Consider the following 17,549-nt stretch of genomic DNA (forward strand, 5'->3'; position numbering starts at 1 on the left):
GGTTAAGAGCAGAGTGTGTGGGCTCTTCTGAGCCTTGCAGTAACATAGGGATTCAGCGGTCTGAAAAAACTTGTTTATTTCGGGCTGAGAAACACGTTTTGAAAAGGGTGCTGTTACTGCCCCATAAGTTGCATGGGGGTCACCAAACTTGCAGAAACATGTTTATTTCTGCTGAAAAACACGTTTTTACAGTTTCTGCACACTGGGGTTAAGAGCGGAGTGTGTGGGCTCCTCTGAGCCTTGCAGTTACATAGGGATACAGCGGTCTGAAAAAACGCGTTTATTTCGGGCTGAAAAACACGTTTTGAGAAGTGTGCTGTTACTGCCCCATAAGTTACATGGAGGTGACCAAACTTGCAGAAACATGTTTATTTCTGCTGAAAAACACGTTTTGACACTTTCTGCACACTGGGGTTAAGAGCTGAGTGTGTGGGCTCTTCTGAGCCTTGCAGTTACATAGGGATTCAGCGGTCTGAAAAAACGCGTTTATTTTGAGCTGAAAAACACGTTTTGAAAAGGGTGCTGTTACTGCCCCATAAGTTGCATGGGGGAGACCAAACATGCAGAAACATATTTATTTCTGCTGAAAAACACGTTTTGACACTTTCTGTACACTGGGGTTAAGAGCTGAGTGTGTGGGCTCTTCTGAGCTTTGCAGATACATAGGGATTCAGCGGTCTGATAAAAGGCGTATATTTCGGGCTGAGAATCACGTTTTGAAAAGGGTGCTGTTACTGCCCCATAAGTTGCATGGGGGTGACCAAACTTGCAGAAACATGTTTATTTCTGCTGAAAAACACGTTTTTACAGTTTCTGCACACTGGGGTTAAGAGCGGAGTGTGTGGGCTCCTCTGAGCCTTGCAGTTAGATAGGGATACAGCGGTCTGAAAAAACGCGTTTATTTCGGGCTGAAAAACACGTTTTGCAGAGTGTACTGTTACTGCCCCATAACTTACATGGGGTTGCCCAAACTTGCAGAAACATGTTTATTCCTGCTGAAAAACACGTTTTGACACTTTTTGCACACTGGGGTTAAGAGCTGCGTGTGTGGGCTCTTCTGAGCCTTGCAGTTACATAGGGATTCAGCGGTCTGAAAAAACGCGTTTATTTCGGTCTGAAAAACACGTTTTGAAAAGGGTGCTGTTACTGCCCCATAAGTTGCATGGGGGTGACCAAACTTGCAGAAACATGTTTATTTCTATTGAAAAATACGTTTTGACACTTTCTTCACACTGGGGTTAAGAGCTGAGTGTGTGGGCTCTTCTGAGCCTTGCAGTAACATAGGGATTCAGCGGTCTGAAAAAACTTGTTTATTTCGGGCTGAGAAACACGTTTTGAAAAGGGTGCTGTTACTGCCCCATAAGTTGCATGGGGGTGACCAAACTTGCAGAAACATGTTTATTTCTGCTGAAAAACACGTTTTTACAGTTTCTGCACACTGGGGTTAAGAGCGGAGTGTGTGGGCTCCTCTGAGCCTTGCAGTTACATAGGGATACAGCGGTCTGAAAAAACGCGTTTATTTCGGGCTGAAAAACACGTTTTGAAAAGTGTGCTGTTACTGCCCCATAAGTTACATGGAGGTGACCAAACTTGCAGAAACATGTTTATTTCTGCTGAAAAACACGTTTTGACACTTTCTGCACACTGGGGTTAAGAGCTGAGTGTGTGGGCTCTTCTGAGCTTTGCAGATACATAGGGATTCAGCGGTCTGATAAAAGGCGTATATTTCGGGCTGAGAATCACGTTTTGAAAAGGGTGCTGTTACTGCCCCATAAGTTGCATGGGGGTGACCAAACTTGCAGAAACATGTTTATTTCTGCTGAAAAACACGTTTTTACAGTTTCTGCACACTGGGGTTAAGAGCGGAGTGTGTGGGCTCCTCTGAGCCTTGCAGTTACATAGGGATACAGCGGTCTGAAAAAACGCGTTTATTTCGGGCTGAAAAACACGTTTTGCAGAGTGTACTGTTACTGCCCCATAACTTACATGGGGTTGACCAAACTTGCAGAAACATGTTTATTTCTGCTGAAAAACACGTTTTGACCCTTTCTGCACACTGGGGTTAAGAGCTGAGTGTGTGGGCTCGTCTGAGCCTTGCTGTTACATGGGGATTCAGTTGTCTGAAAAAACGCGTTTATTTCGGGCTGAAAAATACGTTTTACAAAGTGTACTGTTACTGCCCCATAACTTACATGGGGTTGCCCAAACTTGCAGAAACATGTTCATTCCTGCTGAAAAACACGTTTTGACACTTCTTGCACACTGGGGTTAAGAGCTGAGTGTGTGGGCTCTTCTGAGCCTTGCAGTTACATAGGGATTCAGCGGTCTGAAAAAACGCGTTTATTTCGGTCTGAAAAACACGTTTTGAAAAGGGTGCTGTTACTGCCCCATAAGTTGCATGGGGGTGACCAAACTTGCAGAAACATGTTTAGTTCTATTGAAAAATACGTTTTGACACTTTCTTCACACTGGGGTTAAGAGCTGAGTGTGTGGGCTCTTCTGAGCCTTGCAGTTACATAGGGATTCAGCGGTCTGAAAAAACTTGTTTATTTCGGGCTGAGAAACACGTTTTGAAAAGGGTGCTGTTACTGCCCCATAAGTTGCATGGGGGTGACCAAACTTGCAGAAACATGTTTATTTCTGCTGAAAAACACGTTTTTACAGTTTCTGCACACTGGGGTTAAGAGCGGAGTGTGTGGGCTCCTCTGAGCCTTGCAGTTACATAGGGATACAGCGGTCTGAAAAAACGCGTTTATTTCGGGCTGAAAAACACGTTTTGAAAAGTGTGCTGTTACTGCCCCATAAGTTACATGGAGGTGACCAAACTTGCAGAAACATGTTTATTTCTGCTGAAAAACACGTTTTGACACTTTCTGCACACTGGGGTTAAGAGCTGAGTGTGTGGGCTCTTCTGAGCCTTGCAGTTACATAGGGATTCAGCGGCCTGAAAAAACGCGTTTATTTTGAGCTGAAAAACACGTTTTGAAAAGGGTGCTGTTACTGCCCCATAAGTTGCATGGGGGAGACCAAACTTGCAGAAACATATTTATTTCTGCTGAAAAACACGTTTTGACACTTTCTGCACACTGGGGTTAAGAGCTGAGTGTGTGGGCTCTTCTGAGCTTTGCAGATACATAGGGATTCAGCGGTCTGATAAAAGGCGTATATTTCGGGCTGAGAAACACGTTTTGAAAAGGGTGCTGTTACTGCCCCATAAGTTGCATGGGGGTGACCAAACTTGCAGAAACATGTTTATTTCTGCTGAAAAACACGTTTTTACAGTTTCTGCACACTGGGGTTAAGAGCGGAGTGTGTGGGCTCCTCTGAGTCTTGCAGTTACATAGGGATACAGCGGTCTGAAAAAACGCGTTTATTTCGGGCTGAAAAACACGTTTTGCAGAGTGTACTGTTACTGCCCCATAACTTACATGGGGTTGACCAAACTTGCAGAAACATGTTTATTTCTGCTGAAAAACACGTTTTGACCCTTTCTGCACACTGGGGTTAAGAGCTGAGTGTGTGGGCTCGTCTGAGCCTTGCTGTTACATGGGGATTCAGTTGTCTGAAAAAACGCGTTTATTTCGGGCTGAAAAATACGTTTTACAAAGTGTACTGTTACTGCCCCATAACTTACATGGGGTTGCCCAAACTTGCAGAAACATGTTTATTCCTGCTGAAAAACACGTTTTGACACTTTTTGCACACTGGGGTTAAGAGCTGAGTGTGTGGGCTCTTCTGAGCCTTGCAGTTACATAGGGATTCAGCGGTCTGAAAAAACGCGTTTATTTCGGTCTGAAAAACACGTTTTGAAAAGGGTGCTGTTACTGCCCCATAAGTTGCATGGGGGTGACCAAACTTGCAGAAACATGTTTATTTCTATTGAAAAATACGTTTTGACACTTTCTTCACACTGGGGTTGAGAGCTGAGTGTGTGGGCTCTTCTGAGCCTTGCAGTTACATAGGGATTCAGCGGTCTGAATAAACTTGTTTATTTCGGGCTGAGAAACACGTTTTGAAAAGGGTGCTGTTACTGCCCCATAAGTTGCATGGGGGTGACCAAACTTGCAGAAACATGTTTATTTCTGCTGAAAAACACGTTTTTACAGTTTCTGCACACTGGGGTTAAGAGCGGAGTGTGTGGGCTCCTCTGAGCCTTGCAGTTACATAGTGATACAGCGGTCTGAAAAAACGCGTTTATTTCGGGCTGAAAAACACGTTTTGAAAAGTGTGCTGTTACTGCCCCATAAGATACATGGAGGTGACCAAACTTGAGAAACATGTTTATTTCTGCTGAAAAACACGTCTTGACACTTTCTGCACACTGGGGTTAAGAGCTGAGTGTGTGGGCTCTTCTGAGCCTTGCAGTTACATAGGGATTCAGCGGTCTGAGAAAAGGCGTATATTTCGGGCTGAGAAACACGTTTTGAAAAGGGTGCTGTTACTGCCCCATAAGTTGCATGGGGGTGACCAAACTTGCAGAAACATGTTTATTTCTGCTGAAAAACACGTTTTTACAGTTTCTGCACACTGGGGTTAAGAGCGGAGTGTGTGGGGTCCTCTGAGCCTTGCAGTTACATAGGGAAAAAGCGGTCTGAAAAAACGCCTTTATTTCCGGCTGAAAAACACGTTTTGAAAAGTGTGCTGTTACTGCCCCATAAGTTACATGGGGGTGACCCAACTTGCAGAAACATGTTTATTTCTGCTGAAAAACACGTTTAAACACTTTCTGCACACTGGGGTTAAGAGCTGAGTGTGTGGGCTCTTCTGAGTCTTGCAGTTACATAGGGATTCAGCGGTCTGAAAAAACGCGTTTATTTCGGGCTGAAAAACACGTTTTGAAAAGTGTGCTGTTGCTGCCCCAGAAGTTGCATGGGGTTGACCAAACTTGCAGAAACATGTTTATTCCTGCTGAAAAACACGTTTTGACACTTTTTGCACACTGGGGTTAAGAGCTGAGTGTGTGGGCTCCTCTGAGCCTTGCAGTTACATAGGGATACAGCGGTCTGAAAAAACGCTTTTTTTTCGGGCTAAAAAACACGTTTTGAAAAGTGTGCTGTTACTGCCCCATAAGTTGCATGGGGGTGACCAAACTTGAGAAACATGTTTATTTCTGCTGAAAAACACGTCTTGACACTTTCTGCACACTGGGGTTAAGAGCTGAGTGTGTGGGCTCTTCTGAGCCTTGCAGTTACATAGGGATTCAGCGGTCTGAAAAAACGCGTTTATTTTGAGCTGAAAAACAAGTTTTGAAAAGGGTGCTGTTACTGCCCCATAAGTTGCATGGGGGAGACCAAACTTGCAGAAACATGTTTATTTCTGCTGAAAAACACGTTTTGACACTTTCTGCACACTGGGGTTAAGAGCTGAGTGTGTGGGCTCTTCTGAGCTTTGCAGATACATAGGGATTCAGCGGTCTGATAAAAGGCGTATATTTCGGGCTGAGAAACACGTTTTGAAAAGGGTGCTGTTACTGCCCCAGAAGTTGCATGGGGGTGACCAAACTTGCAGAAACATGTTTATTTCTGCTGAAAAACACGTTTTTACAGTTTCTGCACACTGGGGTTAAGAGCGGAGTGTGTGGGCTCCTCTGAGCCTTGCAGTTACATAGGGATACAGCGGTCTGAAAAAACGCGTTTATTTCGGGCTGAAAAACACGTTTTGAAAAGTGTGCTGTTACTGCCCCATAAGTTACATGGAGGTGACCAAACTTGCAGAAACATGTTTATTTCTGCTGAAAAACACGTTTTGACACTTTCTGCACACTGGGGTTAAGAGCTGAGTGTGTGGGCTCTTCTGAGCCTTGCAGTTACATAGGGATTCAGCGGTCTGAAAAAACGCGTTTATTTCGGGCTGAAAAACACGTTTTGAAAAGTGTGCTGTTGCTGCCCCAGAAGTTGCATGGGGTTGACCAAACTTGCAGAAACATGTTTATTCCTGCTGAAAAACACGTTTTGACACTTTCTGCACACTGGGGTTAAGAGCTGAGTGTGTGGGCTCTTCTGAGCCTTGCAGTTACATAGGGATTCAGCGGTCTGAAAAAACGCGTTTATTTCGGGCTGAAAAACACGTTTTGAAAAGGGTGCTGTTACTGCCCCATAAGTAGCATGGGGGTGACCAAACTTGCAGAAACATGTTTATTTCTATTGAAAAATACGTTTTGACACTTTCTGCACACTGGGGTTAAGAGCTGAGTGTGTGGGCTCTTCTGAGCCTTGCAGTTACATAGGGATTCAGTGGTCTGAAAAAACGCGTTTATTTCGTGCTGAAGAACACGTTTTGAAAAGGGTGCTGTTACTGCCCCATAAGTTGCATGGGGGTGACCAAATTTTCAGAAACATGTTTATTTCTGCTGAAAAATACGTTTTGACACTTTCTGCACACTGGTGTTAAGAGCTGAGTGTGTGGGCTCTTCTGAGCCTTGCAGTTTTACATAGGGATTCAGCGGTCTGAAAAAACGCGTTTATTTCGGGCTAAAAAACACGTTTTGAAAAGTGTGCTGTTGCTGCCCCAGAAGTTGCATGGGGTTGACCAAACTTGCAGAAACATGTTTATTCCTGCTGAAAAACACGTTTTGACACTTTTTGCACACTGGGGTTAAGAGCTGAGTGTGTGGGCTCCTCTGAGCCTTGCAGTTACATAGGGATACAGCGGTCTGAAAAAACGCGTTTTTTTCGGGCTAAAAAACACGTTTTGAAAAGTGTGCTGTTACTGCCCCATAAGTTGCATGGGGGTGACCAAACTTGAGAAACATGTTTATTTCTGCTGAAAAACACGTCTTGACACTTTCTGCACACTGGGGTTAAGAGCTGAGTGTGTGGGCTCTTCTGAGCCTTGCAGTTACATAGGGATTCAGCGGTCTGAAAAAACGCGTTTATTTCGTGCTGAAGAACACGTTTTGAAAAGGGTGCTGTTACTGCCCCATAAGTTGCATGGGGGTGACCAAATTTTCAGAAACATGTTTATTTCTGCTGAAAAATACGTTTTGACACTTTCTGCACACTGGGGTTAAGAGCTGAGTGTGTGGGCTCTTCTGAGCCTTGCAGTTACATAGGGATTCAGCGGTCTGAAAAAACGCGTTTATTTTGAGCTGAAAAACACGTTTTGAAAAGGGTGCTGTTACTGCCCCATAAGTTGCATGGGGGAGACCAAACTTGCAGAAACATATTTATTTCTGCTGAAAAACACGTTTTGACACTTTCTGTACACTGGGGTTAAGAGCTGAGTGTGTGGGCTCTTCTGAGCTTTGCAGATACATAGGGATTCAGCGGTCTGATAAAAGGCGTATATTTCGGGCTGAGAATCACGTTTTGAAAAGGGTGCTGTTACTGCCCCATAAGTTGCATGGGGGTGACCAAACTTGCAGAAACATGTTTATTTCTGCTGAAAAACACGTTTTTACAGTTTCTGCACACTGGGGTTAAGAGCGGAGTGTGTGGGCTCCTCTGAGCCTTGCAGTTAGATAGGGATACAGCGGTCTGAAAAAACGCGTTTATTTCGGGCTGAAAAACACGTTTTGCAGAGTGTACTGTTACTGCCCCATAACTTACATGGGGTTGACCAAACTTGCAGAAACATGTTTATTTCTGCTGAAAAACACGTTTTGACCCTTTCTGCACACTGGGGTTAAGAGCTGAGTGTGTGGGCTCGTCTGAGCCTTGCTGTTACATGGGGATTCAGTTGTCTGAAAAAACGCGTTTATTTCGGGCTGAAAAATACGTTTTACAAAGTGTACTGTTACTGCCCCATAACTTACATGGGGTTGCCCAAACTTGCAGAAACATGTTTATTCCTGCTGAAAAACACGTTTTGACACTTTTTGCACACTGGGGTTAAGAGCTGCGTGTGTGGGCTCTTCTGAGCCTTGCAGTTACATAGGGATTCAGCGGTCTGAAAAAACGCGTTTATTTCGGTCTGAAAAACACGTTTTGAAAAGGGTGCTGTTACTGCCCCATAAGTTGCATGGGGGTGACCAAACTTGCAGAAACATGTTTATGTTCAGGTGGGTAGCTGCGTCAGCATGCGTAGGCTGCAAAGGAACAAGTAATAGGTTTATTCCATGCTGAAAAAAAGAAGAAAGAGAACACAACGTTTCGGCCGTGGAGCCTTCTTCAGGTGTGAGAGAGACAGGGCAGTAGGCAAAGGTAAAGTAGCTGGAGAACAAAGGTTGGGAGGGAGGAGGAGTGAGAGGCGGGAGCAGGGGACAGAAAGAGAGGCCAATCAAGAGGTGTGAAGTCAGAATGGGTGCAGAGAGGTGTGAAATGAAACTTCCAATGAATGGAGAAAATTTAAAAGAACAGTAATCTGTCGTTAAGGGAAGGGAGAATGTGTGATCCTAACTGCAGAATAATTTTAGTTTCGGTGGTCTTTCTGATGTATGAGTTCGGAAAACCGTCTTTGAGAACACAGACGGAGAGTTTAGTGTGGTCGTGGCCGTCAGAGGTGAAATGAGAAACAATGGGCTTGGAGAGATCTTTAATCTTCACAGCCCTGACGTGTTCTCTGAAGCGGTCTCCGAGTCTCCTTCCTGTTTCACCAATGTAGATGGCTGGGCATTTACTGCAAGAGATACAGTAAATAAGGTTGCTGGAGGTACAAGATGCTGTCTGGGTGATCCGGAATTGTCCTGAGGGGCCTTGAATGAGTGTGGTGGTGGCTGTGTACTTGCAGGTGATACAGCGAGCTCTGTTGCAAGGGAAAGTGCCTGGTGTGGATGGTTGTTGAGGGCGGTCAAGGGAGCTGTGAACAAGGAGGTTACGCAGATTAGGTGGTCGGCGATATGAGATGATAGGGCGATCAGAAAAGAGGGCCCCAATGGAGGGATCATCCTGTAGGATGGAAAAATTCTGGTTAATGGTCCTGGGGATAGGAAGTGTGTTAGGGTGGTAAGGAAGCACCAAGGGAATGCGGTTGTTACGGCGGGAGTTCCTGATCGGGTTGATGGTCCGGGGGGTGTTTTTGGCTCGGGCAAGGGCCCTGTCAATCACACTGCTGGGATATCCTCTGTTGATAAAAAATGAGTACATTTCGAGGGCTTGGTTCTCGAAGTCGATGTCGTCGCTGCATAGTCTTCGTAACCTAAGGAACTGTGAAAAAGGAAGAGAGTTTTTAGTGTGGTTGGGGTGAAATGAGCTGTACAGGAGGTAGCTGTGTGAATCCGTGGGTTTGTAATAAACTGAAGTGGAAAGTCGGGGGTAGTTGATAGACAAGTGGATGTCTAGAAACGGAAGAGTGGTGGAAGATATGTGAACTGTATATTTGAGGGACGGGTGGAAGTTGGTGAAATGGTGCAGGAAGAACTCGAGCTGATCGTTGGAGCATGTGGCGGCACCGACGCAATCATCAATATATCGTTTGTAGAGGTCAGGGACATAGCCAGTGTAGGAGGCGAAGAAGCGTTCTTCTACCCAGCCGACAAAAATGTTGGCATAGCTGGGTCCCATTCTGGTGCCCATGGCAACTCCACTGACCTGTTGGTAAAAAAGATTATTGAAAGAGAATGCGTTCAGTGTGAGGACCAATTCTGCAAGGCGTACCAGGGTGTGGGTGGGTGGATCAAGCACTCAAGAAACATGTTTATTTCTATTGAGAAATACGTTTTGACACTTTTGACACTTTCTTCACACTTTCTTCACACTGGGGTTAAGAGCTGAGTGTGTGGGCTCTTCTGAGCCTTGCAGTAACATAGGGATTCAGCGGTCTGAAAAAACTTGTTTATTTCGGGCTGAGAAACACGTTTTGAAAAGGGTGCTGTTACTGCCCCATAAGTTGCATGGGGGTGACCAAACTTGCAGAAACATGTTTATTTCTGCTGAAAAACACGTTTTTACAGTTTCTGCACACTGGGGTTAAGAGCGGAGTGTGTGGGCTCCTCTGAGCCTTGCAGTTACATAGGGATACAGCGGTCTGAAAAAACGCGTTTATTTCGGGCTGAAAAACACGTTTTGAAAAGTGTGCTGTTACTGCCCCATAAGTTACATGGAGGTGACCAAACTTGCAGAAACATGTTTATTTCTGCTGAAAAACACGTTTTGACACTTTCTGCACACTGGGGTTAAGAGCTGAGTGTGTGGGCTCTTCTGAGCTTTGCAGATACATAGGGATTCAGCGGTCTGATAAAAGGCGTATATTTCGGGCTGAGAATCACGTTTTGAAAAGGGTGCTGTTACTGCCCCATAAGTTGCATGGGGGTGACCAAACTTGCAGAAACATGTTTATTTCTGCTGAAAAACACGTTTTTACAGTTTCTGCACACTGGGGTTAAGAGCGGAGTGTGTGGGCTCCTCTGAGCCTTGCAGTTACATAGGGATACAGCGGTCTGAAAAAACGCGTTTATTTCGGGCTGAAAAACACGTTTTGCAGAGTGTACTGTTACTGCCCCATAACTTACATGGGGTTGACCAAACTTGCAGAAACATGTTTATTTCTGCTGAAAAACACGTTTTGACCCTTTCTGCACACTGGGGTTAAGAGCTGAGTGTGTGGGCTCCTCTGAGCCTTGCAGTTACATAGGGATACAGCGGTCTGAAAAAACGCGTTTATTTCGGGCTGAAAAACACGTTTTGAAAAGTGTGCTGTTACTGCCCCATAAGTTACATGGAGGTGACCAAACTTGCAGAAACATGTTTATTTCTGCTGAAAAACACGTTTTGACACTTTCTGCACACTGGGGTTAAGAGCTGAGTGTGTGGGCTCTTCTGAGCCTTGCAGTTACATAGGGATTCAGCGGTCTGAAAAAACGCGTTTATTTTGAGCTGAAAAACACGTTTTGAAAAGGGTGCTGTTACTGCCCCATAAGTTGCATGGGAGAGACCAAACTTGCAGAAACATATTTATTTCTGCTGAAAAACACGTTTTGACACTTTCTGCACACTGGGGTTAAGAGCTGAGTGTGTGGGCTCTTCTGAGCTTTGCAGATACATAGGGATTCAGCGGTCTGATAAAAGGCGTATATTTCGGGCTGAGAAACATGTTTTGAAAAGGGTGCTGTTACTGCCCCATAAGTTGCATGGGGGTGACCAAACTTGCAGAAACATGTTTATTTCTGCTGAAAAACACGTTTTTACAGTTTCTGCACACTGGGGTTAAGAGCGGAGTGTGTGGGCTCCTCTGAGTCTTGCAGTTACATAGGGATACAGCGGTCTGAAAAAACGCGTTTATTTCGGGCTGAAAAACACGTTTTGCAGAGTGTACTGTTACTGCCCCATAACTTACATGGGGTTGACCAAACTTGCAGAAACATGTTTATTTCTGCTGAAAAACACGTTTTGACCCTTTCTGCACACTGGGGTTAAGAGCTGAGTGTGTGGGCTCGTCTGAGCCTTGCTGTTACATGGGGATTCAGTTGTCTGAAAAAACGCGTTTATTTCGGGCTGAAAAATACGTTTTACAAAGTGTACTGTTACTGCCCCATAACTTACATGGGGTTGCCCAAACTTGCAGAAACATGTTTATTCCTGCTGAAAAACACGTTTTGACACTTTTGCACACTGGGGTTAAGAGCTGAGTGTGTGGGCTCTTCTGAGCCTTGCAGTTACATAGGGATTCAGCGGTCTGAAAAAACGCGTTTATTTCGGTCTGAAAAACACGTTTTGAAAAGGGTGCTGTTACTGCCCCATAAGTTGCATGGGGGTGACCAAACTTGCAGAAACATGTTTATTTCTATTGAAAAATACGTTTTGACACTTTCTTCACACTGGGGTTAAGAGCTGAGTGTGTGGGCTCTTCTGAGCCTTGCAGTTACATAGGGATTCAGCGGTCTGAATAAACTTGTTTATTTCGGGCTGAGAAACACGTTTTGAAAAGGGTGCTGTTACTGCCCCATAAGTTGCATGGGGGTGACCAAACTTGCAGAAACATGTTTATTTCTGCTGAAAAACACGTTTTTACAGTTTCTGCACACTGGGGTTAAGAGCGGAGTGTGTGGGCTCCTCTGAGCCTTGCAGTTACATAGTGATACAGCGGTCTGAAAAAACGCGTTTATTTCGGGCTGAAAAACACGTTTTGAAAAGTGTGCTGTTACTGCCCCATAAGATACATGGAGGTGACCAAACTTGAGAAACATGTTTATTTCTGCTGAAAAACACGTCTTGACACTTTCTGCACACTGGGGTTAAGAGCTGAGTGTGTGGGCTCTTCTGAGCCTTGCAGTTACATAGGGATTCAGCGGTCTGAGAAAAGGCGTATATTTCGGGCTGAGAAACACGTTTTGAAAAGGGTGCTGTTACTGCCCCATAAGTTGCATGGGGGTGACCAAACTTGCAGAAACATGTTTATTTCTGCTGAAAAACACGTTTTTACAGTTTCTGCACACTGGGGTTAAGAGCGGAGTGTGTGGGGTCCTCTGAGCCTTGCAGTTACATAGGGAAAAAGCGGTCTGAAAAAACGCCTTTATTTCCGGCTGAAAAACACGTTTTGAAAAGTGTGCTGTTACTGCCCCATAAGTTACATGGGGGTGACCCAACTTGCAGAAACATGTTTATTTCTGCTGAAAAACACGTTTAAACACTTTCTGCACACTGGGGTTAAGAGCTGAGTGTGTGGGCTCTTCTGAGTCTTGCAGTTACATAGGGATTCAGCGGTCTGAAAAAACGCGTTTATTTCGGGCTGAAAAACACGTTTTGAAAAGTGTGCTGTTGCTGCCCCAGAAGTTGCATGGGGTTGACCAAACTTGCAGAAACATGTTTATTCCTGCTGAAAAACACGTTTTGACACTTTTTGCACACTGGGGTTAAGAGCTGAGTGTGTGGGCTCCTCTGAGCCTTGCAGTTACATAGGGATACAGCGGTCTGAAAAAACGCGTTTATTTCGGGCTGAAAAACACGTTTTGCAGAGTGTACTGTTACTGCCCCATAACTTACATGGGGTTGACCAAACTTGCAGAAACATGTTTATTTCTGCTGAAAAACACGTTTTGACCCTTTCTGCACACTGGGGTTAAGAGCTGAGTGTGTGGGCTCCTCTGAGCCTTGCAGTTACATAGGGATACAGCGGTCTGAAAAAACGCGTTTATTTCGGGCTGAAAAACACGTTTTGAAAAGTGTGCTGTTACTGCCCCATAAGTTACATGGAGGTGACCAAACTTGCAGAAACATGTTTATTTCTGCTGAAAAACACGTTTTGACACTTTCTGCACACTGGGGTTAAGAGCTGAGTGTGTGGGCTCTTCTGAGCCTTGCAGTTACATAGGGATTCAGCGGTCTGAAAAAACGCGTTTATTTTGAGCTGAAAAACACGTTTTGAAAAGGGTGCTGTTACTGCCCCATAAGTTGCATGGGAGAGACCAAACTTGCAGAAACATATTTATTTCTGCTGAAAAACACGTTTTGACACTTTCTGCACACTGGGGTTAAGAGCTGAGTGTGTGGGCTCTTCTGAGCTTTGCAGATACATAGGGATTCAGCGGTCTGATAAAAGGCGTATATTTCGGGCTGAGAAACATGTTTTGAAAAGGGTGCTGTTACTGCCCCATAAGTTGCATGGGGGTGACCAAACTTGCAGAAACATGTTTATTTCTGCTGAAAAACACGTTTTTACAGTTTCTGCACACTGGGGTTAAGAGCGGAGTGTGTGGGCTCCTCTGAGTCTTGCAGTTACATAGGGATACAGCGGTCTGAAAAAACGCGTTTATTTCGGGCTGAAAAACACGTTTTGCAGAGTGTACTGTTACTGCCCCATAACTTACATGGGGTTGACCAAACTTGCAGAAACATGTTTATTTCTGCTGAAAAACACGTTTTGACCCTTTCTGCACACTGGGGTTAAGAGCTGAGTGTGTGGGCTCGTCTGAGCCTTGCTGTTACATGGGGATTCAGTTGTCTGAAAAAACGCGTTTATTTCGGGCTGAAAAATACGTTTTACAAAGTGTACTGTTACTGCCCCATAACTTACATGGGGTTGCCCAAACTTGCAGAAACATGTTTATTCCTGCTGAAAAACACGTTTTGACACTTTTGCACACTGGGGTTAAGAGCTGAGTGTGTGGGCTCTTCTGAGCCTTGCAGTTACATAGGGATTCAGCGGTCTGAAAAAACGCGTTTATTTCGGTCTGAAAAACACGTTTTGAAAAGGGTGCTGTTACTGCCCCATAAGTTGCATGGGGGTGACCAAACTTGCAGAAACATGTTTATTTCTATTGAAAAATACGTTTTGACACTTTCTTCACACTGGGGTTAAGAGCTGAGTGTGTGGGCTCTTCTGAGCCTTGCAGTTACATAGGGATTCAGCGGTCTGAATAAACTTGTTTATTTCGGGCTGAGAAACACGTTTTGAAAAGGGTGCTGTTACTGCCCCATAAGTTGCATGGGGGTGACCAAACTTGCAGAAACATGTTTATTTCTGCTGAAAAACACGTTTTTACAGTTTCTGCACACTGGGGTTAAGAGCGGAGTGTGTGGGCTCCTCTGAGCCTTGCAGTTACATAGTGATACAGCGGTCTGAAAAAACGCGTTTATTTCGGGCTGAAAAACACGTTTTGAAAAGTGTGCTGTTACTGCCCCATAAGATACATGGAGGTGACCAAACTTGAGAAACATGTTTATTTCTGCTGAAAAACACGTCTTGACACTTTCTGCACACTGGGGTTAAGAGCTGAGTGTGTGGGCTCTTCTGAGCCTTGCAGTTACATAGGGATTCAGCGGTCTGAGAAAAGGCGTATATTTCGGGCTGAGAAACACGTTTTGAAAAGGGTGCTGTTACTGCCCCATAAGTTGCATGGGGGTGACCAAACTTGCAGAAACATGTTTATTTCTGCTGAAAAACACGTTTTTACAGTTTCTGCACACTGGGGTTAAGAGCGGAGTGTGTGGGGTCCTCTGAGCCTTGCAGTTACATAGGGAAAAAGCGGTCTGAAAAAACGCCTTTATTTCCGGCTGAAAAACACGTTTTGAAAAGTGTGCTGTTACTGCCCCATAAGTTACATGGGGGTGACCCAACTTGCAGAAACATGTTTATTTCTGCTGAAAAACACGTTTAAACACTTTCTGCACACTGGGGTTAAGAGCTGAGTGTGTGGGCTCTTCTGAGTCTTGCAGTTACATAGGGATTCAGCGGTCTGAAAAAACGCGTTTATTTCGGGCTGAAAAACACGTTTTGAAAAGTGTGCTGTTGCTGCCCCAGAAGTTGCATGGGGTTGACCAAACTTGCAGAAACATGTTTATTCCTGCTGAAAAACACGTTTTGACACTTTTTGCACACTGGGGTTAAGAGCTGAGTGTGTGGGCTCCTCTGAGCCTTGCAGTTACATAGGGATACAGCGGTCTGAAAAAACGCTTTTTTTTCGGGCTAAAAAACACGTTTTGAAAAGTGTGCTGTTACTGCCCCATAAGTTGCATGGGGGTGACCAAACTTGAGAAACATGTTTATTTCTGCTGAAAAACACGTCTTGACACTTTCTGCACACTGGGGTTAAGAGCTGAGTGTGTGGGCTCTTCTGAGCCTTGCAGTTACATAGGGATTCAGCGGTCTGAAAAAACGCGTTTATTTTGAGCTGAAAAACAAGTTTTGAAAAGGGTGCTGTTACTGCCCCATAAGTTGCATGGGGGAGACCAAACTTGCAGAAACATGTTTATTTCTGCTGAAAAACACGTTTTGACACTTTCTGCACACTGGGGTTAAGAGCTGAGTGTGTGGGCTCTTCTGAGCTTTGCAGATACATAGGGATTCAGCGGTCTGATAAAAGGCGTATATTTCGGGCTGAGAAACACGTTTTGAAAAGGGTGCTGTTACTGCCCCAGAAGTTGCATGGGGGTGACCAAACTTGCAGAAACATGTTTATTTCTGCTGAAAAACACGTTTTTACAGTTTCTGCACACTGGGGTTAAGAGCGGAGTGTGTGGGCTCCTCTGAGCCTTGCAGTTACATAGGGATACAGCGGTCTGAAAAAACGCGTTTATTTCGGGCTGAAAAACACGTTTTGAAAAGTGTGCTGTTACTGCCCCATAAGTTACATGGAGGTGACCAAACTTGCAGAAACATGTTTATTTCTGCTGAAAAACACGTTTTGACACTTTCTGCACACTGGGGTTAAGAGCTGAGTGTGTGGGCTCTTCTGAGCCTTGCAGTTACATAGGGATTCAGCGGTCTGAAAAAACGCGTTTATTTCGGGCTGAAAAACACGTTTTGAAAAGTGTGCTGTTGCTGCCCCAGAAGTTGCATGGGGTTGACCAAACTTGCAGAAACATGTTTATTCCTGCTGAAAAACACGTTTTGACACTTTCTGCACACTGGGGTTAAGAGCTGAGTGTGTGGGCTCTTCTGAGCCTTGCAGTTACATAGGGATTCAGCGGTCTGAAAAAACGCGTTTATTTCGGGCTGAAAAACACGTTTTGAAAAGGGTGCTGTTACTGCCCCATAAGTAGCATGGGGGTGACCAAACTTGCAGAAACATGTTTATTTCTATTGAAAAATACGTTTTGACACTTTCTGCACACTGGGGTTAAGAGCTGAGTGTGTGGGCTCTTCTGAGCCTTGCAGTTACATAGGGATTCAGTGGTCTGAAAAAACGCGTTTATTTCGTGCTGAAGAACACGTTTTGAAAAGGGTGCTGTTACTGCCCCATAAGTTGCATGGGGGTGACCAAATTTTCAGAAACATGTTTATTTCTGCTGAAAAATACGTTTTGACACTTTCTGCACACTGGTGTTAAGAGCTGAGTGTGTGGGCTCTTCTGAGCCTTGCAGTTTTACATAGGGATTCAGCGGTCTGAAAAAACGCGTTTATTTCGGGCTAAAAAACACGTTTTGAAAAGTGTGCTGTTGCTGCCCCAGAAGTTGCATGGGGTTGACCAAACTTGCAGAAACATGTTTATTCCTGCTGAAAAACACGTTTTGACACTTTTTGCACACTGGGGTTAAGAGCTGAGTGTGTGGGCTCCTCTGAGCCTTGCAGTTACATAGGGATACAGCGGTCTGAAAAAACGCGTTTTTTTCGGGCTAAAAAACACGTTTTGAAAAGTGTGCTGTTACTGCCCCATAAGTTGCATGGGGGTGACCAAACTTGAGAAACATGTTTATTTCTGCTGAAAAACACGTCTTGACACTTTCTGCACACTGGGGTTAAGAGCTGAGTGTGTGGGCTCTTCTGAGCCTTGCAGTTACATAGGGATTCAGCGGTCTGAAAAAACTCGTTTATTTCGTGCTGAAGAACACGTTTTGAAAAGGGTGCTGTTACTGCCCCATAAGTTGCATGGGGGTGACCAAATTTTCAGAAACATGTTTATTTCTGCAGAAAAATACGTTTTGACACTTTCTGCACACTGGGGTTAAGAGCTGAGTTTGTGGGCTCTTCTGAGCCTTGCAGTTACATAGGGATTCAGCGGTCTGAAAAAACGCGTTTATTTTGAGCTGAGAAACACGTTTTGAAAAGGGTGCTGTTACTGCCCCATAAGTTGCATGGGGGTGACCAAACTTGCAGAAACATGTTTATTTCTGCTGAAAAACACGTTTTTACAGTTTCTGCACACTGGGGTTAAGATCGGAGTGTGTGGGCTCCTCTGAGCCTTGCAGTTACATGGGATACAGCGGTCTGAAAAAACGCGTTTATTTCGGGCTGAA

This window comes from Lepisosteus oculatus, chromosome 15 (genome assembly GCF_040954835.1).
Source record: "Lepisosteus oculatus isolate fLepOcu1 chromosome 15, fLepOcu1.hap2, whole genome shotgun sequence".
In the NCBI taxonomy this organism is placed as follows: Eukaryota; Metazoa; Chordata; class Actinopteri; order Semionotiformes; family Lepisosteidae; genus Lepisosteus; species Lepisosteus oculatus.